This window comes from Pristiophorus japonicus, chromosome X, assembly GCF_044704955.1.
Source record: "Pristiophorus japonicus isolate sPriJap1 chromosome X, sPriJap1.hap1, whole genome shotgun sequence".
Taxonomy (NCBI): Eukaryota; Metazoa; Chordata; class Chondrichthyes; family Pristiophoridae; genus Pristiophorus; species Pristiophorus japonicus.
The window spans coordinates 3,619,333-3,638,931 of NC_092010.1; the positions used below are offsets into that span (position 1 = coordinate 3,619,333).

The 19,599-nt window shown below is 52.3% G+C and overlaps 1 pseudogene; it reads right to left on the reverse strand.

The window, feature by feature from the left end:
- LOC139240779 (zinc finger protein 420-like) overlaps nucleotides 1-19,599 on the reverse strand; it is a 134,989-nt pseudogene that overhangs the window by 84,352 nt on the left and 31,038 nt on the right.

Genomic DNA, 19,599 nt, shown 5'->3' on the forward strand with positions numbered 1-19,599 from the left:
CTTGCAAGCTACCGCCGCCACAAGACTTCACCGAATTTTCCGCCGCAACATTTGCCCTGTGCCTTCCCATTTCACCTGTTTATCTACATCTTCCTGAACACTTCTACGAGCCTCTTCACTGTTTACTACATTTCCAAACTTTGTGCCATCTGCAAACTTTGAAATTATGCGCTCAATACCCAAGCCCAGATCGTTAATATACATCAAAAAGAGCAGGGGTCCTAATACTGACCCCTGGGGGATAACACTGCATACTTCCAGTCTGATAAACAAGCATTCAGCACTACTCTCTGCTTTCTGTCTCTTAGCCATTTTTGGATCCATGCTTCAATTTTGCTAACAAGTCTACCATGAGGCACTTTATTAATCACCTTTGAGATTGTAACAAAAAAAAATGATACTTTGACTACAGTTTGTATTTTGGTCAGAATCCTTACATTTTGGTTCTTGTTTTGCCATGCACATTGTGGTCCTTTTGATACCGAGTTCCTTGGCATATTCATCACCGTACCAGACCAGCAGCTCGCACCGAGGAGGAACAGGCTTGCAGGTCCGGTAATAAATTTTGGCGCAGTGTTGAAAGGCTACAAGGTTCTGTTCCTCCTCCTTTCTGGCACAGTTAACAAATCTGGAACATAACAAACAAATATTTAATATTTCAGTCAGAAGTTTGTGGATTCAAGTCCCACTCCAGGAACTTGAGCACATAAATCTCTCTGCCATCTTAATTGGACATAGAAGATCCATGGCACTATTTCGAAGAAGAGCAGGAAGTTATCCCTGCTGTCATGCCCAATATTTATCCTTCAATCATAGAAACATAGAAAATAGGTGCAGGAGTAGGCCATTTGGCCCTTCGAGCCTGCACCGCCATTCAATGAGTTCATGGCTGAACATGCAACTTCAGTACCCCATTCCTGCTTTTTCGCCATACCCCTTGATCCCCCTCGTAGTAAGGACTTCATCTAACTCCTTTTTGAATATATTTAGTGAATTGGCCTCAACAACTTTCTGTGGTAGAGAATTCCACAGGTTCACCACTCTCTGGGTGAAGAAGTTTGTCCTCATCTCGGTCCTAAATGGCTTACCCCTTATCCTTAGACTGTGACCCTTGGTTCTGGACTTCCCCAACATTGGGAACATTCTTCCTGCATCTAACCTGTCTGAACCCATCAGAATTTTAAACGTTTCTATGAGGTCCCCTCTCATTCTTCTGAACTCCAGTGAATACAAGCCCAGTTGATCCAGTCTTTCTTGATAGGTCAGTCCCGCCATCCCGGGAATCAGTCTGGTGAACCTTCGCTGCACTCCCTCAATAGCAAGAATGTCCTTCCTCAAATTAGGAGACCAAAACTGTACACAGTACTCCAGGTGTGGCATCACCAAGGCCCTGTAGAACTGTAACAACACCTCCCTGCCCCTATACTCTGTAGGGGAGGACGGAAACCCCCTCATTTTACCCAGAAGGAAAAGGGCTGTGGGATCAGTCTGTGCTGTGAATTGAAACCGATACAGTTTGACCTTGGCAGAGCAGTGATTGGACGGGGGAGGACACCGGAGGGCCAATGGTGAGACAGAGTCAGCCCGAAGCATGGGGCTTTCAAGCCAATGGGAGAGCACTTGCTCGAAAACTGTGGGACTGAGTCACAGCCATTATCGGACGATTGTCTTCCCCATGTTTACACTATGGAAGGAAATTATGCAGATCTTCAGAAAACTAGGGAACCCAAAACAAACCAAGGACCGACATAATGGCTACAGGAGACCAACCCAATTAACACCTACTCAAACTTTGAGTAGGTTAGAAAAACTGAATTGAAGGAAAATTATGCAGACCTTTAGAAACCAGGGAACCCAAAACAACCCAAGGGCCTACATAATGGCTACAGGAGGCCAACGCAATCAACACCCATTCAAACCTTGAGTAGGTTAACATCAGTGGAAAATACTCGCAATAATCTAAAACTGCTGCATTTTTCAAAATCACAAAGCCCACCAATGGGAAGAATCGATTTCAGCAGGAGAGGCGGACTGGATAATCTGGCTATAAAAAGGGGTTTCTGACGTAGTGTGGGTGGTTTCCTGCCCTCGTGATCCAACAACCAGCAAGCCTCTCGACACTGAAGGAAAACCAGTGTCCGAAGACACCGAAGATAGAAGAAACAAACCACCAGACTTGCAGAAGGCACAGTAGTGAGTATAACCTCTGGTCCCCGGAACTCCCAACTCAGTTAGGCCAGGAAAGGTGGGAGGTTGGGCATTGTACTGCTAAACTTGTGTAAAGATTTTTGTTGTTTCCGTTTAGTGGGATTTAGGGGGATTGTTTTGTTGGTGTATTGCTGTTTGTTGAGATACACCTTGTCAAATAAATTGGAAGCCTAAGTTCCTCTAGGAATCACCTTGTCTCAGTTCTATTGTATTACATCTCCTGATCGTGAGTCTTATGTCAGAACAGTGTAAGGGAAGCTAGGAGCGCCTCGAAAACGCTCAACTGTGTGTCACAGGCTAGGGAAGAAGGGGTTAGGAGTGTTTGACACTCACAGGTGCCTCACAGGCTAGGCATAAGCTGTGGGGACGCACGAGTCTCGAAACCCCCTTCATAAGCTGTGGACACAGTCTCTCCAGGGGTGCTCTTGCAGCACTCAGGGTACCTCATAGGCCAGGCATAAGCAGTGAGGGCAGAAGCCCAGAGAGAGACACCCAAGGTACAACAACACTCCCTGAAAACCCCTTACAGAACATGGTGACCGCGGCAGGACATAAGCAAACAGGAGATGTTAATATAACAGATGAGGTGATAAGAGAGGAAACTAAAATGGAGGAGAGAATTTCCTCATACATTTTTGACAAAGTGAATCTCGCTAAACCTTGGGTGCAAGCCCTCACACGGGCAGAGCGCCCAGTGGATGCTGCTGCTCAGTGGACAGCAGGGAAGGACCACAACCACAGGGTGGAAAAGGCCATCTGGCTTATCTGCCTCACCCGTCAAGTCCGAAAGCTCGACCAGCGAGTGAAGGACTTGGAACAGAGTCTTCAGAAATCAGAGGAGCTCTCTGCTATCCGGGCTGCGGTTGGGGACAACCTGCTGGCCGAATTAGCTGGGGAGCAGCAAAGGAACCGGCAGTTGGAGGAGACCTTCCGAAATAGCCGGGACTATCTTCAGTGTCAGGTCACTGAGGCCAAGGGTAGTGAGGGGTCCCTCCAGGAACAGAACTCTCGGTACACCCAGAAAATTTGGGAACAAGAGAATAAATTAAAAGATGTACATGCAGCCTATAAAGTGGCCAGTAGCAGTGAGTTTGCAGATCACGGTCCCTGCCAGGAGAGGATTAAAACTCTCACCCACGCTCTATCCCAGGCAAAGGGGATGGTCGCCCTGATAGGACCCGGAAGGTCCACAGGGGACAAAGGAGAGTATTGGGGGGTAGAGGAGAATCCAAAGGCAAGAGACGCCCGACCACATCCTGAGGCACCGGTGGTTTGTCTGGTGGGATACCAAGAGGAGCGGGGCATGCAGGTAGTAGCATACCCAGGGCTGGGGGCAGGACCAATGTGTCCCGCTCGGCAGCAGAGATGTGAGGCTCCAGCCGAGGGTCAGTTAAAGGCTGGATCAGGCGACCAGGCACTGTCTGCTGCACCGGGTATGATGGGACAGCTGGAGGTAGAGGGACCAGTGCAGAAAGATCCTGAACAAAGGCGGATGTGCCCGGTCAGGCAGCGCAAGTACGGTCCTCCACAGGCAGGTGGCCAAGGTCGGGGAGCGCTGGAGAGCGACTTTATTATTCCCCATGGAGTTCAATCACTCAGGGCCATGGTGGCCCATTTGGCCAAACTCACTCGCAGTGGGGACTCATCTATCCACTTCATGGAGGTGATGCAGGCAGGGGAAATTAATGGGTGCGACGAGGAAGAGACAGCCAAGCTGCTGCTCTTCTCTCTGGACAGCAAATTGTACCAGGCCCTACCGGCATTCTACCGGCAGAATGCCGGAGGGGAGAGCGTACATTTACTGAGGTCCAGAGGGCCATCCTTGAGGCTATGGGCTTCGGTGACGGCAGTCCTTTCGAACGGGTCGAAAGGACAAGGCAGCTTGCAGGGGAAACCCCGCAGGCGTTTGCGGACAGGCTGTGGGTGGTATACCACGCAGCCTGTGGGGAGCTCCTCGACTGGGCGAATCTTTCCGCGGTACAGACTGGCCGCTGGCTGAGGATGCTGGTGGCAAACTGCTTGCCCCGGCTCAAGACCAGGGCAGAACTGTGGTTCGATTCCCGGGACCCCAACCTCACCGAGGAAGCAGTGGTCAGGCAACTGGCACTGGTCCAACGGAATGGAGGAGAGGAGGAGGAGAAAACCTCCAAAGGTCGGGTAAATGAAGTAAAACCCAACTCGATTACCAAAAGGGAATGGCACCAGGAGGGTGGCCGCTCGATTGATAAGGAGGGAGTGTGCTACGGGTGCGGGAAAGCTGGGCATTTTAAAAGGGATTGCAGGAGCCCAGTAAAGAGATATGGGGGGAGAAGTTCTTTAGGAGCCGCCCAGAGTGGGGGAAGTGGAGGGAGCTCCTCACCATCCCTTGATGAGATAGTAGCTGCAGTGAGGACAGCGCTGGAGGGGACTGGGAAGGTAGCCACGGCAACAAGCAGGGAAGCACCAGCAACCCTGCCAGTACTGAGGCCGTGACTAGCCCAGACCCAGCCTGCATACCTGTGCCCACTAGAATACGACCCCTGGGGACGACCCTGGGTCAAGATGGAGGTTGAGGGTGTATTGGGTACTTACCTTTTGGACACTGGTGCTTCCAGCACGATAGTCCATTCAGAGGACCCCGCAACCTCACCTCTATCAAACTAGTTGGGTTCACAGGAAATGAGAAGGCTGGGTTTTTCTCAGTCCCGCTCGCAGTTCGTTAAGGAGCACTCCAAACACAATGGAAGTGCGTCCTGATGAACTGGGAGCAGGTGGGAAAAGGGATCTTGGGGGCAGATTTCATCATCGCTTGCCAGATCCTAGTAGACTTGAGAAATCACTGCCTATGGGGCACAGTGGGCACGGGAGCAGAGGGAGAAGTCATGGTCATTGATAAGAAACAGGGAAAAGGGACTCTGTGTACAATGAAGCCAAAAGTGGGTTACGACCTGGAGGTTCTGGTCGGTAACACCCCGGCCGAGTACCGGGCCTATGTGCAAGCAAATCTTGCAGCATTTGCCACCCATAAACACGATTGTGGGAGAGTCACAGGAGTGGAGGTTAGAATAGATGGGGATCCCATGTCTCGCCCGCAAAAGCAGTATGGCTTTCCCCGAGAGGCAGAAGCAGACTTGGAGACAGCTTTAAGCTCGCTTGTCGAGCAGGGTGTTTTGAGACCCGTAGCCACCCCATGTCAACTCCCCGGTTAGGAAACTGGACAATTCTTGGAGGGCTACGGTGGATTATAGGGTGCTCAATAAAAACATCCCAGCTTGTGCTCCCACAGTAGCGGCGGTTGTGGATCTGATAGGGGAAATCCCTGCATCCGCAACCACGTTCACAGTGTTGGACATATCCAACGGGTTCTGGTCTATCCCTGTACGGAGGGAAGACCAGTACAAGTTTGCCTTCACCTTCCGGGAACAGCAGTATACATGGAGCTGCCTCCCACAGGGCTTTCATAATAGTCCCAGCATCTTTCACCAATGCATGGCGAACTGCTTAAAAGGCTTCAGCCAACCACACCAGCTGGTCCAGTATGTGGACGACCTGTTGTTGTTCACAGACTGTAGGGGAGGACGAAAACCCTCTCATTTTACCCAGAAGGAAAAGGGCTGTGGGATCAGTCTGTGCTGTGAATTGAAACCGATGGAAGGAAAACTTTGGGACACAAATGGAGACCCCCCCCGTGTTTGGACTCATAGGAAAGGGAATTTAATTTGGAACTATCTACCAGAAAGTTTGAAATCCTAAAGTGCACATGGAAGAAACTATGAACTTTAATCGAATTTGGGATTTTTTTAAAGGTCTGCAAGAAAAGGGGTGGAGTCAATATCAAAAGGGCCAGTTTGGACATTGGAACTAATCAAATTGTCTGGGAACTGTATACCCTCGAAACTTGCCCCTTGAAAACATTAGCATTGAAACAATGCCACATACATATTCCAACATCAGGCATAGAAATATCTGGCTCAGGCCAGACTAGCACAATGGCTACAGGAGGCCAATGCAATCAACACCCACTCAAACCTTGAGTAGGTTAAGATCAGTGGGAAAAAAAAACCTAAAAACCTCAAACTGTTGCATTTTTCAAAATCAAAAGTCCACCAATGAGAAGAATCGACTTCAGCAGGAGAGGCGGACTGGATAATCTGGCTATAAAAAAAGGGGTTTCTGACGTAGTGAAGAAGAGAGGAGTGATGATTTTCCCTGCCCTGGTGATTCAACAACCACAACCACAGGCCTCTCGACACGGAAGGAAAACCAGTGTCCGAAGACACTGAAGATAGAAGAAACAAACCACCAGACTGCAGAAGGCACAGTAGTGAGTATAACCTCTGGTCCCCAGAACTCCCAACTCAGTTAGGCCAGGAAAGGTGGGAGGTTGGGCATTGTACTGCTAAACTGGTGTAAAGATTTTCGTTGTGTCCGTTTAGTGGGATTTAGGGGGATTGTTTTGTTGGTGTATTGCTGTTTGTTGAGTTACACCTTGCCAAATAAATTGGAAGCCTAAAGTTCCTCTTGGAATCACCTTGTCTCAGTTCTATTGTATTACATCTCCTGATCGTGAGTCTTATGTCAGAACCGTGTAAGGGAAGCTAGGAGCGCCTCGAAAACGCTCAACTGTGTGTCACAGGCTAGGGAAGAAGGGGTTAGGAGTGTTTGACACTCACAGGTGCCTCACAGGCTAGGCATAAGCTGTGGGGACGCACGAGTCTCAAAACCCCCTTCATAAGCTGTGGACACAGTCTCTCCAGGGGTGCTCTTGCAGCACTCAGGGTACCTCACAGGCCAGGCATAAGCTGTGAGGGCAGAAGCCCAGAGAGAGACACCCAAGGCACAATAACAACCCTGTGAAAACCCCTTACAGAACATGGCGACCCAGATGGGACATAAGCAAACAGGAGATGTTAATATAACAGATGAGGTGATAAGAGAGGAAACTAAAATGGAGGAGAGAATTTCCTCATACATTTTTGGCAAGGTGAACCTCACCAAACCTTGGGTACAAGCCCTCACTCGGGCAGAGCGCCCAGTGGATGCTGCTGCTCAGTGGACAGCAGGGAAGGACCACAACCATAAGGTGGAAAAGGCCATCTGGCTTATCTGCCTCACCCGCCAAGTCCGAAAGCTCGACCAGCGGGTGAAGGACTTGGAACAGAGTCTTCAGAAATCAGAGGAGCTCTCTGCTATCCGGGCTGTGGTTGGGGACAACCTGCTGGCCGAATTAGCTGGGGAGCAGCAAAGGAACCGGCAGTTGGAGGAGACCTTCCGAAATAGCCGGGACTATCTTCAGTGTCAGGTCACTGAGGCCAAGGGTAGTGAGGGGTCCCTCCGGGAACAGAATTCTCGGCACACCCAGAAAATTTGGGAACTGGAGAATAAATTAAAAGACGTACAGGCAGCGTATAAAGTGGCCAGTAGCAGTGAGTTCGCAGATCACGGTCCCTGCCAGGAGAGGATTAAAACTCTCACCCACGCTTTATCCCAGGCAAAGGGGATGGTCGCCCTGATAGGACCTGGAGGGTCCACAGGGGACAAAGGAGAGTATTGGGGAGTAGAGGAGAATCCAAAGGCAAGAGACGCCCGACCGCCTCCTGAGGCACCGGTGGTTTGTCTGGTGGGGTACCAGGAGGGGCGGGGCACGCAGGTAGTAGCATTCCCAGGGCTGGGGGCAGGACCAATGTGTCCCGCTCAGCAGCAGGGATGCGAGGCTCCAGCCGAGGGTCAGTTAAGGGCTGGATCAGGAGACCAGGCACTGTCTGCTGCACTGGGTTTGGTGGGACAGCCGGAGGTAGAGGGACCAGCGCAGAAAGATCCTGAACCAGGGCGGATGTGCCCGGTCAGGCAGCGCAAGTACGGTCCTCCACAGGGAGGTGGCCAAGGTCGGGGAGCGCTGGAGAGCGACTTTATTATTCCCCATGGAGTTCAATCACTCAGGGCCATGGTGGCCCATTTGGCCAAACTCACTCGCAGCGGGGACCCGTCTATCCACTTCATGGAGGTGATGCAGGCAGGGGAAATTAATGGGTGCGACGAGGAAGAGACAGCCAAGCTGCTGCTCTTCTCTCTGGACAGCAAATTGTACCAGGCCCTACCGGCAGAATGCCGGAGGGGACAGCGTACACTTACTGAGGTCCAGAGGGCCGTCCTTGAGGCAATGGGCTTCGATGACGGCAGTCCTTTCGAACGGGTCGAAAGGACAAGGCAGCTCGCAGGGGAAACCCCGCAGGCATTTGCGGACAGGCTGTGGGTGGTATACCACGCAGCCTGTGGGGAGCTCCTCGACCGGGCAAATCTTTCCGCGGTACAGACTGGCCGCTGGCTGAGGATGCTGGTGGCAAACTGCTTGCCCCGGCTCAAGGCCAGGGCAGAACTGTGGTTCGATTCCCGGGACCCCAACCTCACCGAGGAAGCAGTGGTCAGGCAACTGGCACTGGTCCAACGGAATGGAGGAGGGGAGGAGGAGAAAACCTCCAAAGGTCGGGTAAATGAAGTAAAGCCCAACTCGATTCCCAAAAGGGAATGGCACCAGGAGGGTGGCCGCTCGATTGATAAGGAGGGTGTGTGCTACGGGTGCGGGAAAGCTGGGCATTTTAAAAGGGATTGCAGGAGTCCAGTAAAGAGATATGGGGGGAGAAGTCCTTCAGGAGCCGCCCAGAGTGGGGGAAGTGGAGTGAGCTCCTCACTATCCCTTGACCAGATAGTAGCTGCAGTGAGGACAGCGCTGGAGGGGACTGGGAAGGTAGCCACGGCAACAGGCAGGGAAGCACCAGCAACCCTGCCAGTACAGAGACCGTGACTAGCCCAGACCCAGCCTGCATACCTGTGCCCACTAGAATATGACCCCTGGGGACGACCCTGGGTCAAGATGGAGGTTGAAGGTGTATTGGGTACCTACCTTTTGGACACTGGTGCTTCCAGCACGATAGTCCATTCGGAGGACCCCGCAACCTCACCTCTATCAAACGGGGTGCCGTATCAACTAGTTGGGTTCACAGGTAATGAGAAGGCTGGGTTTTTCTCAGTCCCGCTTGCAGTTCGTTTAGGAGCACTCCAAACACAATGGAAGTGCGTCCTGATGAACTGGGAGCAGGTGGAAAAAGGGATCTTGGGGGCTGATTTTATCATCGCTCGCCAGATCCTAGTAGACTTGAGGAATCACTGTCTATGGGGCACAGTGGGCACGGGAGCAGAGGGAGAAGTCATGGTTATTGATAAGAAACAGGGAAAAGGGACTCTGTGTACAATGAAGCCAAAAGGGGGTTACGACCTGGAGGTTCTGGTCAGTAACACCCCGGCCGAGTACCGGGACTATGTGCAAGCAAATCTTGCAGCATTTGCCACCCATAAACACGACTGTGGGAGAGTCACAGGAGTGGAGGTTCGAATAGATGGGGATCCCATGTTGCGCCCGCAAAAGCAGTATGGCTTTCCCCGAGAGGCAGAAGCAGACTTGGAGACAGCTTTAAGCTCGCTTGTCGAGCAGGGTGTTTTGAGACCCATAGCCACCCATGTCAACTCCCCGCTTTGGCCGGTTAGGAAACCAGATAATTCTTGGAGGGCTACGGTGGATTATAGGGTGCTCAATAAAAACATCCCAGCTTGTGCCCCCACAGTAGCGGCGGTTGCGGATCTGATAGGGGAAATCCCTGCATCCGCAACCACGTTCACAGTGTTGGACATATCCAACGGGTTCTGGTCTATCCCTGTACGGAGGGAAGACCAGTACAAGTTTGCCTTCACCTTCCGGGAACAGCAGTATACATGGAGCTGCCTCCCACAGGGCTTTCATAATAGTCCCAGCATCTTTCACCAATGCATGGCGAACTGCTTAAAAGGCTTCAGCCAGCCACACCAGCTGGTCCAGTATGTGGACGACCTGTTGTTGTTCACAGACAGCAGTGAGGAACACGGTCCACTGCTGGCCGAACTGCTGGTATTACTGAAGGAAGGGGGTTTTAAAGTTAACCCCAAGAAAGCCCAGATAGGTCTAGGAGAGGTAAAATTCCTGGGCCTGACGATAAGGGCAGGAGAAAGGGCCATTGATGAGGCTAGAAGAAAGGCAGTGCAGGAACTCCCTGTCCCTAGGGATGTGTCGGGGGTAAGGTCTTTCCTGGGAATCACTGGCTACTGTAGGGACTTCATCGAGGACTATGCAGCCACTGCCGCCCCTCTGCTCAGACTCCTACATAAGGGGGTCGAGTGGGAATGGGACGAGGGCTGTGAGGCAGCATTTGTCCGTCTTAAGAGAGACCTGCAGGTAGCACCAGCCCTAGGGGCAATTGATGGGGGTGAGGAATTCTTCCTGGAGGTGGCAGCCAGTGGCGACAGCTTAAGTGCAGTGTTGCTCCAGGAGCGAAACGGTCAGCTGAGACCAGTGGTGTACTCCTCCAGGGTCCTCACGGAGGTAGAAAAGGGATACTCCAATTGTGAGAGGCACTTGCTTGCCACCCACTGGGCAGTAAAGAGAGCTCAGATCTTTACCGGAATATCCCCCATTACACTCCTCACCCATCATACCCCGACACAGATGCTGTTGGACGGGAGGATTAAGGACGGGACAGTGAGCAGTGCTAGAATCACTCGCTGGACCCTCCTCCTCTCCCAAATGACTTTAAAGGTCAAGGGCCTCTGCGAGCCCAGGCTCGCAGCAAATTTAATCTATCCAGGGCAGCCGCATAGATGCTCTGTGGAGGGAGTATGGGACATTAACTTTGGATTTCGGGCAGGGATACACCCCACAGGCCGCGAGATCTATGTTGATGGCTCCAGTTCAGTGTCCGCGGGTACAAGACTCACGGGCTGCGGAGTTTGGGATCCCAAGGCAGGGATTGCCTTGGCTCTTAAACTCCCATGCACCCTGAGCGCCCAGCAGGCGGAACTCTCGGCGGTGATGTATGTGGTCACACACCCCGAGGAATTCCCTACCCCATACACGATTTGCTCGGACAGCATGTTCACTTGCAATTCATGTACAGAGTATCTGGCGATTTGGTCACGCCGGGGGTACACCTCTGCGGATGGGAAGCCCCTTGTGACCAAACCCCTGCTAGAAAAGATCGTGGCTGCAGTGGGAGAAACCGGGGATGTATATATCCATAAGGTAAAGGCCCACTCCAAAACTGAGCCACGGGGGGAAGGTAACCAGCAGGCAGACCTGCTGGCAAGGGAAGGTGCTCGCACAGGTCGCCCATGGGACCCATACGAGGCAGGCAGGATAGCAGCAGCAAGAAGCAAGCCAGGGACACAAGGGAGCGCAGGGGCGGCTGTGGCCCTGGACCTTAAAGTAGTCCAGATGCAGGATCCGGTCCTGAAGGCTGCCTTGGCTGCTATCAAAAAGGGGGAAAAGGCGGAGGGCCCATACAGTGCTGTAGATATTGCTGTGCGGGAAGGCATGTTGTTTAAAGGGGACAAATGGGTAGTGCCGCCACAACACCGGAGGGAATTCCTTCAGCTGGCCCATGAGGGTCCAGGTGCGGGACACCCTGGGCCAGAATCTACCTGGCAACGGGTAGAAAAGGCAGGGTGGTGGCCAGACCTCCGGGAAGATGTCCGCAACTTCTGTGCGGGCTGTCTGGTTTGCGCTGCAAACAATCCAGACCCTCAGAAAAGGAAGGCATCTATGGGACACGTCAGGCGGGTAGAGGGACCATGGCAGTCGATCCAGATCGACTACATCGGACCCCTACCGGCCGCCCAGGGAGGTTATAAATACTGCCTTGTCCTGGTGGATGTGTTTTCCAAGTGGGTGGAAGCCTTTCCTTGCCGAACAGCTACCGCGGTGGGGACTGCAAAAATCCTGGTGAGGGAGGTGTTCTCTCGGTGGGGTCTACCTCAAATCGTGGGGTCCGACCGAGGAAGCCACTTCACCGGCCAGGTGATGCAGGCCACCCTAAAGGTGCTGGGGATAAGAGCCAAATGGCATGTCGCCTACAACCCTCAGTCCTCAGGCCCCGTAGAACGCCTGAACCGGACCCTAAAGGAAAGGCTGCGCAAGGAGACGGGAGACTCACCGAACAAGTGGGTGGAGGTCTTACCGTTGGTCCTCATGGGAATCCGGGCCAGTCAGTCAAAGAGCACAGGGTACTCACCCCATGAGCTGATGACGGGCCGGATCATGAGAACCCCAGTGCATGTGTTGGCGCCGGTTCTCACTGAAGGGCAGCTCCGAGAGGTGAACCGGGACCGGTTTGTCAGGAACCTGTTTGAACACCTGAAACAGATTCACTGGCAGGCTGCTAGTAACATGGGCAGACAGCATCAGAGTAACCGATTGCTGCTAGAACCCAGCAAACACCACGAATGGGAGATAGGGGACCAGGTAATGGTGAGGAACTATGCTCGGGTCGGGGTTTTTGAAGCATTATATATGGGACCATACAGCATAGTCGACAAGGCTAGCCCTATGGTCTATGCGGTTCAATTACCTCGCCGGGTGAAGTGGTATCACATTAATCAGTGTAAATTGTTTGACCCCAAAAGAGGTAAAAAACAGAGGGGACGAGCAAGGGAAGGGAATCAGGCACTGGGGGAAGAACAGGCCCCGGTGGATTTGGAGGCTCTGGAGGAGGCAGCGGGCCCCGAAGCTCTACAGCCGGGGCTGGTTCACTGCTCCTGTAAGGCTATCCCACCACTGGGTAGAGGATCCCAGCCCACGAAGAGAAGTAGGGAGAAAGGCTCTACCATTAGCAAGGTTCAAGGGGAAGCTGAACCTCCCATGGTGGATCAGCTGGGGCTAGCCCAAGAGGTGGAGGAGATGGCATTGCAGCCCATAACGTGGGACTCTGCACCGACAGTAAGGAGGAGTAACAGAGTGCCACAGCCCAGGGCGCCGTGGTCCCCTGTTTACTTAGCCCCCCGCCCCAGACTAATACGGCGAAAGACAACAGGGAGGGTGCTCTGTTGCACTAGCGAGGGTCTCCCACCGATCATCCGGGGCTCGGGACGGCCTTGGAGGGCAGCACAAGACTCATTTAGGGGGACCATACGAGCCCCTCAGCGGAGGACATCCTGGTCCCCAGGGTACGGTCAGCCAAGTGGTCGACGACGCCTGTACAGTGACAGGATATAGCCTGGCCACCCGGGGACGGGTGGCGGTGTATATATTTTCACTTCCTGTTTTGTTACTTTGTGTTGTGAGTATATGTGTTTAGGTAAGGCAGTGACGGTTGGGTACAGCATTTTTGTGTTTGGAACATGTTAAGTGGGCCGAGCCTGGAGAGGTCTCTCAAGGCAAGGCCATGTTCTTCTTGCCTTTCAGATGTCAACACCTCCCTACTGGCCGTTAGTGATGCTGGTATCGCTAAGGATCTGCACCGGGCACCGAGGGGACACCGAGGACTCCCTAGTTTTCGGATGCACCGGGGGCAGAGCGCCGACAGTGACCACAGGAGAAGGGACTCCGGTGGCGGATGGCCGGGTCACCTACTCCCATGAGGAGAAATGGCCTGGGTGGTTGGGATCGAACTCCACCAAGTACTCCAACCATAAGGACTTTACCTACGGAGAGGCCTCCATCCCCTGCCCGGAGATCACTGTGGCCACTTCCAGAGTGAGAGTGACAGAAGGCAGGAAGGTATGCCTAACTTGCCGAGGGGACATACCTCTGGGACGGTGGTGGTGGCTCAGAAAGCTCAAGAGGAAAATGAGAGACCGACACTCGGACTGGGAACGTCTGGATAATGATACCTACCGAACCATCAGTGGGTCATCTGGCGGGGTCACGGTGTGCTGGGAGAAATGGTGGGCGTACGACCAAGGAATTTATTTGTGTATGTGGGGATCCACTCGCGTGTGTTCAGAGGGGGTCTCCATTGCTTTTTATAGGTGGTGGCAGGATGTCGGGGATGGGGTGGTATGGGATCGCAGCGGGGAGGCGTGTGTGATCCCTAATCCCCGGGTACCAGTAAATGCCACTGAACTTGTAGTTCGGGAAAGGAAGCCCCCACCCACGGCCAAGCCCACCGTCCCACACGAGTGCCCGACAACAACCAGGGGGCCGGGGAATGGTTTAGTGTTGGTCCCTACCGAGAAACTACTTTATCAGGGGGTACACTACGCGGTGGCATCAGTGGTGCTAAATCTGACAGAAGTCCGCCTACCTACGTGGTGTCCCCGGGAAACCGAGCTGTTATACCAGGCTCTGCTGCGGGAGGTGTTCCGGAAGTTCTACGAACTGGACTTCGGGGATGTCAAAGTGACAGACTTGTATAAACAGTGGGATAGGGCCGAACCGGGCAGGCAGAGGCGTGGCACTTTAAATGACATTCTTACGGGGTTTAACACCGGGGCGTCTGCCATAAACAGTTTGGATAACATGCAGCTGGCCCTCCAGATAAATGGGTTAAAGAATCAACTGCGCAAAGTCCTGGGGGACGAGAATACCGTAGTGGGATCCGCGCTCCACGAAGAGGTGGCAATGACAGTTCACTTAAAGGAGATTATCTCTCAATTGGAGGCGCAGGCCAGGGCTGTAAACGCCTTGATTCGGGAGGATAGAAACGCCTCCGATCAAGCCGCCCAAAATGAGGTGTGCGTGCTCTATGGGGCCTGGTTGCTGGGAGAGGGCCGGAGTAACCTCGAGGATCTGAGACAGGGACAGGTCCCCTCCTGGATCAGCAACCAGCACTTAGCAGCACTGCACCCTTACGATAATGTTTTGAGTCCTTGCCAACTTCATGTAGCGTCGGAAGCCTACCCGGTACCGGTGGACTGTGGAAAGTCAAATCATACCATCATGGGTGTGGTGGTCAGGATGCCCGTGATGGGGGCGTCCCCACGACCAGCACCCTTGTACCGAGTGGAGAATGTGGGAGTCATTCGTGGAGGGGTGCATGTTCGATTCCAAGAGGTCCCACCTTATGTCACAATGTGGGAGCACACTGTGACAGGTACAGACCTCTCGGGTTGTCGGAGCAGGGGAGCACAGGTAATCCTGTGCCCCCAGCACTTGAACGCTTTTGCAAGGCCACAATGCGGGTTCAGCACTGCTGGGGCAGAGCCTATCAATTGCACAATGGAGGTAATGGCCCCTAACCACATGCCTCCACAGGTAGCGTATGTAGGCGGTGGGACATATTGTGTCACCACAAGTGCCCAATGGTATGAACACGGACCGGGAAGGTGGTGTCCAATTCCGTACAGCAGCTTTTGCTTTAAACCCAGGGCAGAGGTTCAAGTGGCACACACCAGAATCACACCCATCCCTGAACCTTCCACAATTCACCTCACGGTACAAAACAACCTCAGCCATCTACAACAATATGTCGCCCAGTTTGGCTATCCCATTGCCCCACTACCTGAGAAACTTACAGCCCTCCTCCAGGCAGTGGATTTGTCTCAAAAACATTTTTACACCATGGAGCAGAAAACTGAAATTCTAGCAGGGGAGATTGCCCAGATTAAACCCCCAGCATGGTGGGATTTGGGAATACGGGCAGACATACCTGCATGGATCCGGGTGGGATCGCATGCCTTAGTAATCGGCCAACTCCTGATTGTAGCTTATCTGCTAGTTACAAGCTGTAAGCTCAGGAGAAAAAGAAAAAAAGAACGCAGTTCCTCAGGCTACTACACAGCCAGGAGAGCCGTTGCTAAACACTCAAGGTGTGTAAACAAAATGACCGCGACACTTAGGCGGTTTTGTTATTTCCAGGGATGACTGCGTTTTCATACATGGCTCCTGGGGAGTTTGCAGGGCAGGTTTCTTTGTTTTACGTTTGAGACCGAAATGAGACTCAATGTACAATTACTGCTGTAACCTTAAGTACATATATGTATGTTGCTGTCGTGTATTGTAACCTGTTGGATTTCTGTGTTTAGTACCGCGTTAAAAGGAATTACGATATATATTGACGGGATCAGTTTAGAGTTAAACTGGGGAAAGTTGGGCAATTTGGGAGACCTAGGGTTTTCTCACCACCCTGAACTTTGACACACTCAAGTGGTGTCTGACTGTGTCAGATGGGGGATTATGTAGGGGAGGACGAAAACCCTCTCATTTTACCCAGAAGGAAAAGGGCTGTGGGATCAGTCTGTGCTGTGAATTGAAACCGATGGAAGGAAAACTTTGGGACACAAATGGAGACCCCCCCCGTGTTTGGACTCATAGGAAAGGGAATTTAATTTGGAACTATCTACCAGAAAGTTTGAAATCCTAAAGTGCACATGGAAGAAACTATGAACTTTAATCGAATTTGGGATTTTTTTAAAGGTCTGCAAGAAAAGGGGTGGAGTCAATATCAAAAGGGCCAGTTTGGACATTGGAACTAATCAAATTGTCTGGGAACTGTATACCCTCGAAACTTGCCCCTTGAAAACATTAGCATTGAAACAATGCCACATACATATTCCAACATCAGGCATAGAAATATCTGGCTCAGGCCAGACTAGCACAATGGCTACAGGAGGCCAATGCAATCAACACCCACTCAAACCTTGAGTAGGTTAAGATCAGTGGGAAAAAAAAACTAAAAACCTCAAACTGTTGCATTTTTCAAAATCAAAAGTCCACCAATGAGAAGAATCGACTTCAGCAGGAGAGGCGGACTGGATAATCTGGCTATAAAAAAAGGGGTTTCTGACGTAGTGAAGAAGAGAGGAGTGATGATTTTCCCTGCCCTGGTGATTCAACAACCACAACCACAGGCCTCTCGACACGGAAGGAAAACCAGTGTCCGAAGACACTGAAGATAGAAGAAACAAACCACCAGACTGCAGAAGGCACAGTAGTGAGTATAACCTCTGGTCCCCAGAACTCCCAACTCAGTTAGGCCAGGAAAGGTGGGAGGTTGGGCATTGTACTGCTAAACTGGTGTAAAGATTTTCGTTGTGTCCGTTTAGTGGGATTTAGGGGGATTGTTTTGTTGGTGTATTGCTGTTTGTTGAGTTACACCTTGCCAAATAAATTGGAAGCCTAAAGTTCCTCTTGGAATCACCTTGTCTCAGTTCTATTGTATTACATCTCCTGATCGTGAGTCTTATGTCAGAACCGTGTAAGGGAAGCTAGGAGCGCCTCGAAAACGCTCAACTGTGTGTCACAGGCTAGGGAAGAAGGGGTTAGGAGTGTTTGACACTCACAGGTGCCTCACAGGCTAGGCATAAGCTGTGGGGACGCACGAGTCTCAAAACCCCCTTCATAAGCTGTGGACACAGTCTCTCCAGGGGTGCTCTTGCAGCACTCAGGGTACCTCACAGGCCAGGCATAAGCTGTGAGGGCAGAAGCCCAGAGAGAGACACCCAAGGCACAATAACAACCCTGTGAAAACCCCTTACACAGACAGCAGTGAGGAACACGGTCCACTGCTGGCCGAACTGCTGGTCTGACTGAAGGAAGGGGATTTTAAAGTTAACCCCAAGAAAGCCCAGATAGGTCTAGAAGAGGTAAAGTTCCTGGGCCTGACGATAAGGGCAGGAGAAAGAGCCATTGATGAGGCTAGAAGAAAGGCAGTGCAGGAACTCCCTGTCCCTAGGAATGTGTCGGAGGTAAGGTCTTTACTGGGAATCACTGGCTACTGTAGGGACTTCATCGAGGACTATGCAGCCACTGCCACCCCTCTGCTCAGACTCCTGCATAAGGGGGTCGAGTGGGAATGGGACGAGGGCTGTGAGGCAGCATTTGTCCGTCTTAAGAGAGACCTGCAGGTAGCACCAGCCCTAGGGGCAATTGATGGGGGGGGGAGGAATTCTTCCTGGAGGTGGCAGCCAGTGGCGACAGCTTAAGTGCAGTGTTGCTCCAGGGGCGAAACGGTCAGCTGAGACCAGTGGTGTACTCCTCCAGGGTCCTCACGGAGGTAGAAAAGGGATACTCCAATTGTGAGAGGCACTTGCTTGCCACCCACTGGGCAGTAAAGAGAGCTCAGATCTTTACCGGAATATCCCCCATTACACTCCTCACCCATCATACCCCGACGCAGATGCTGTTGGATGGGAGGATTAAGGACGGGACAGTGAGCAGTGCTAGAATCACTCGCTGGACCCTCCTCCTCTCCCAAATGACTTTAAAGGTCAAGGGCCTCTGCGAGCCCAGGCTCGCAGCAAATTTAATCTATCCAGGGCAGCCCGCATAGATGCTCTGTGGAGGGGGTATGGGACATCAACTTTGGATTTCGGGCAGGGATACACCCCACAAGCCGCGAGATCAACGTTGATGGCTCCAGTTCAGTGTCCGCGGGTACAAGACTCACGGGCTGCGGAGTTTGGGATCCCAAAGCAGGGATTGCCTTGGCTCTTAAACTCCCATGCACCCTGAGCGCCCAGCAGGCGGAACTCTCGGCGGTGATGTATGTGGTCACACACCCCGAGGAATTTCCTACCCCATACACGATTTGCTCGGACAGCATGTTCACTTGCAATTCGTGTACAGAGTATCTGGCAATTTAGTCACGCCGGGGGTACACCTCTGCGGATGGGAAGCCCCTTGTGACCAAACCCCTGCTAGAAAAGATCGTGGCTGCAGTGGGAGAAACCGGGGATGTATATATCCATAAGGTAAAGGCCCACTCCAAAACTGAGCCATGGGGGGAAGGTAACCAGCAGGCAGACCTGTTGGCAAGGGAAGGTGCTCGTACAGGTCGCCCATGGGACCCATACGAGGCAGGCAGGATAGCAGCAGCAAGAAGCAAGCCAGGGACACAAGGGAGCGTAGGGGCAGCTGCGGCCCCGGACCTTAAAGTAGTCCAGATGCAGGATCCGGTCCTGAAGGCTGCCTTGGCTGCTATCAAAAAGGGGGAAAAGGCGGAGGGCCCATACAGTGCTGCAGATATTGCTGTGCGGGTAGGCATGTTGTTTAAAGGGGACAAATGGGTAGTGCCGCCACAACACCGGAGGGAATTCCTTCAGCTGGCCCATGAGGGTCCAGGTGCGGGACACCCTGGGCTGGAATCTACCTGGCAACGGTAGAAAAGGCAGGGTGGTGGCCAGGCCTCCAGGAAGATTTGGATAGGTTAAGCGAATGGGCTAAGGTTTGGCAGATGGAATACAATGTCGGAAAGTGTGAGGTCATCCACCTTGGGGAAAAAAAACAGTAAAAGGGAATATTATTTGAATGGGGAGAAATTGCAACATGCTGTGGTGCAAAGGGACCTGGGGGTCCTTGTGCATGAAACTCTTCTGGATCCCAAAAGGTTAGTTTGCAGGTGCAGCAGGTAATCAGGAAGGCAAATGGAATGTTGGCCTTCATTGCGAAAGGGATGGAGTACAAAAGCAGGGAAGTCTTGCTGCAACTGTATAAGGTATTGGTAAGGCCGCACCTGGAGTACTGTGTGCAGTTTTGGTCACCTTACTTAAGGAAGGATATACTAGCTTTGGAAGGGGTACAGAGACGATTCACTAGGCTGATTCCAGAAATTAGGGGGTTACCTTATGATGATAGATTGAGTAGACTGGGTCTTTACTCGTTGGAGTTCAGAA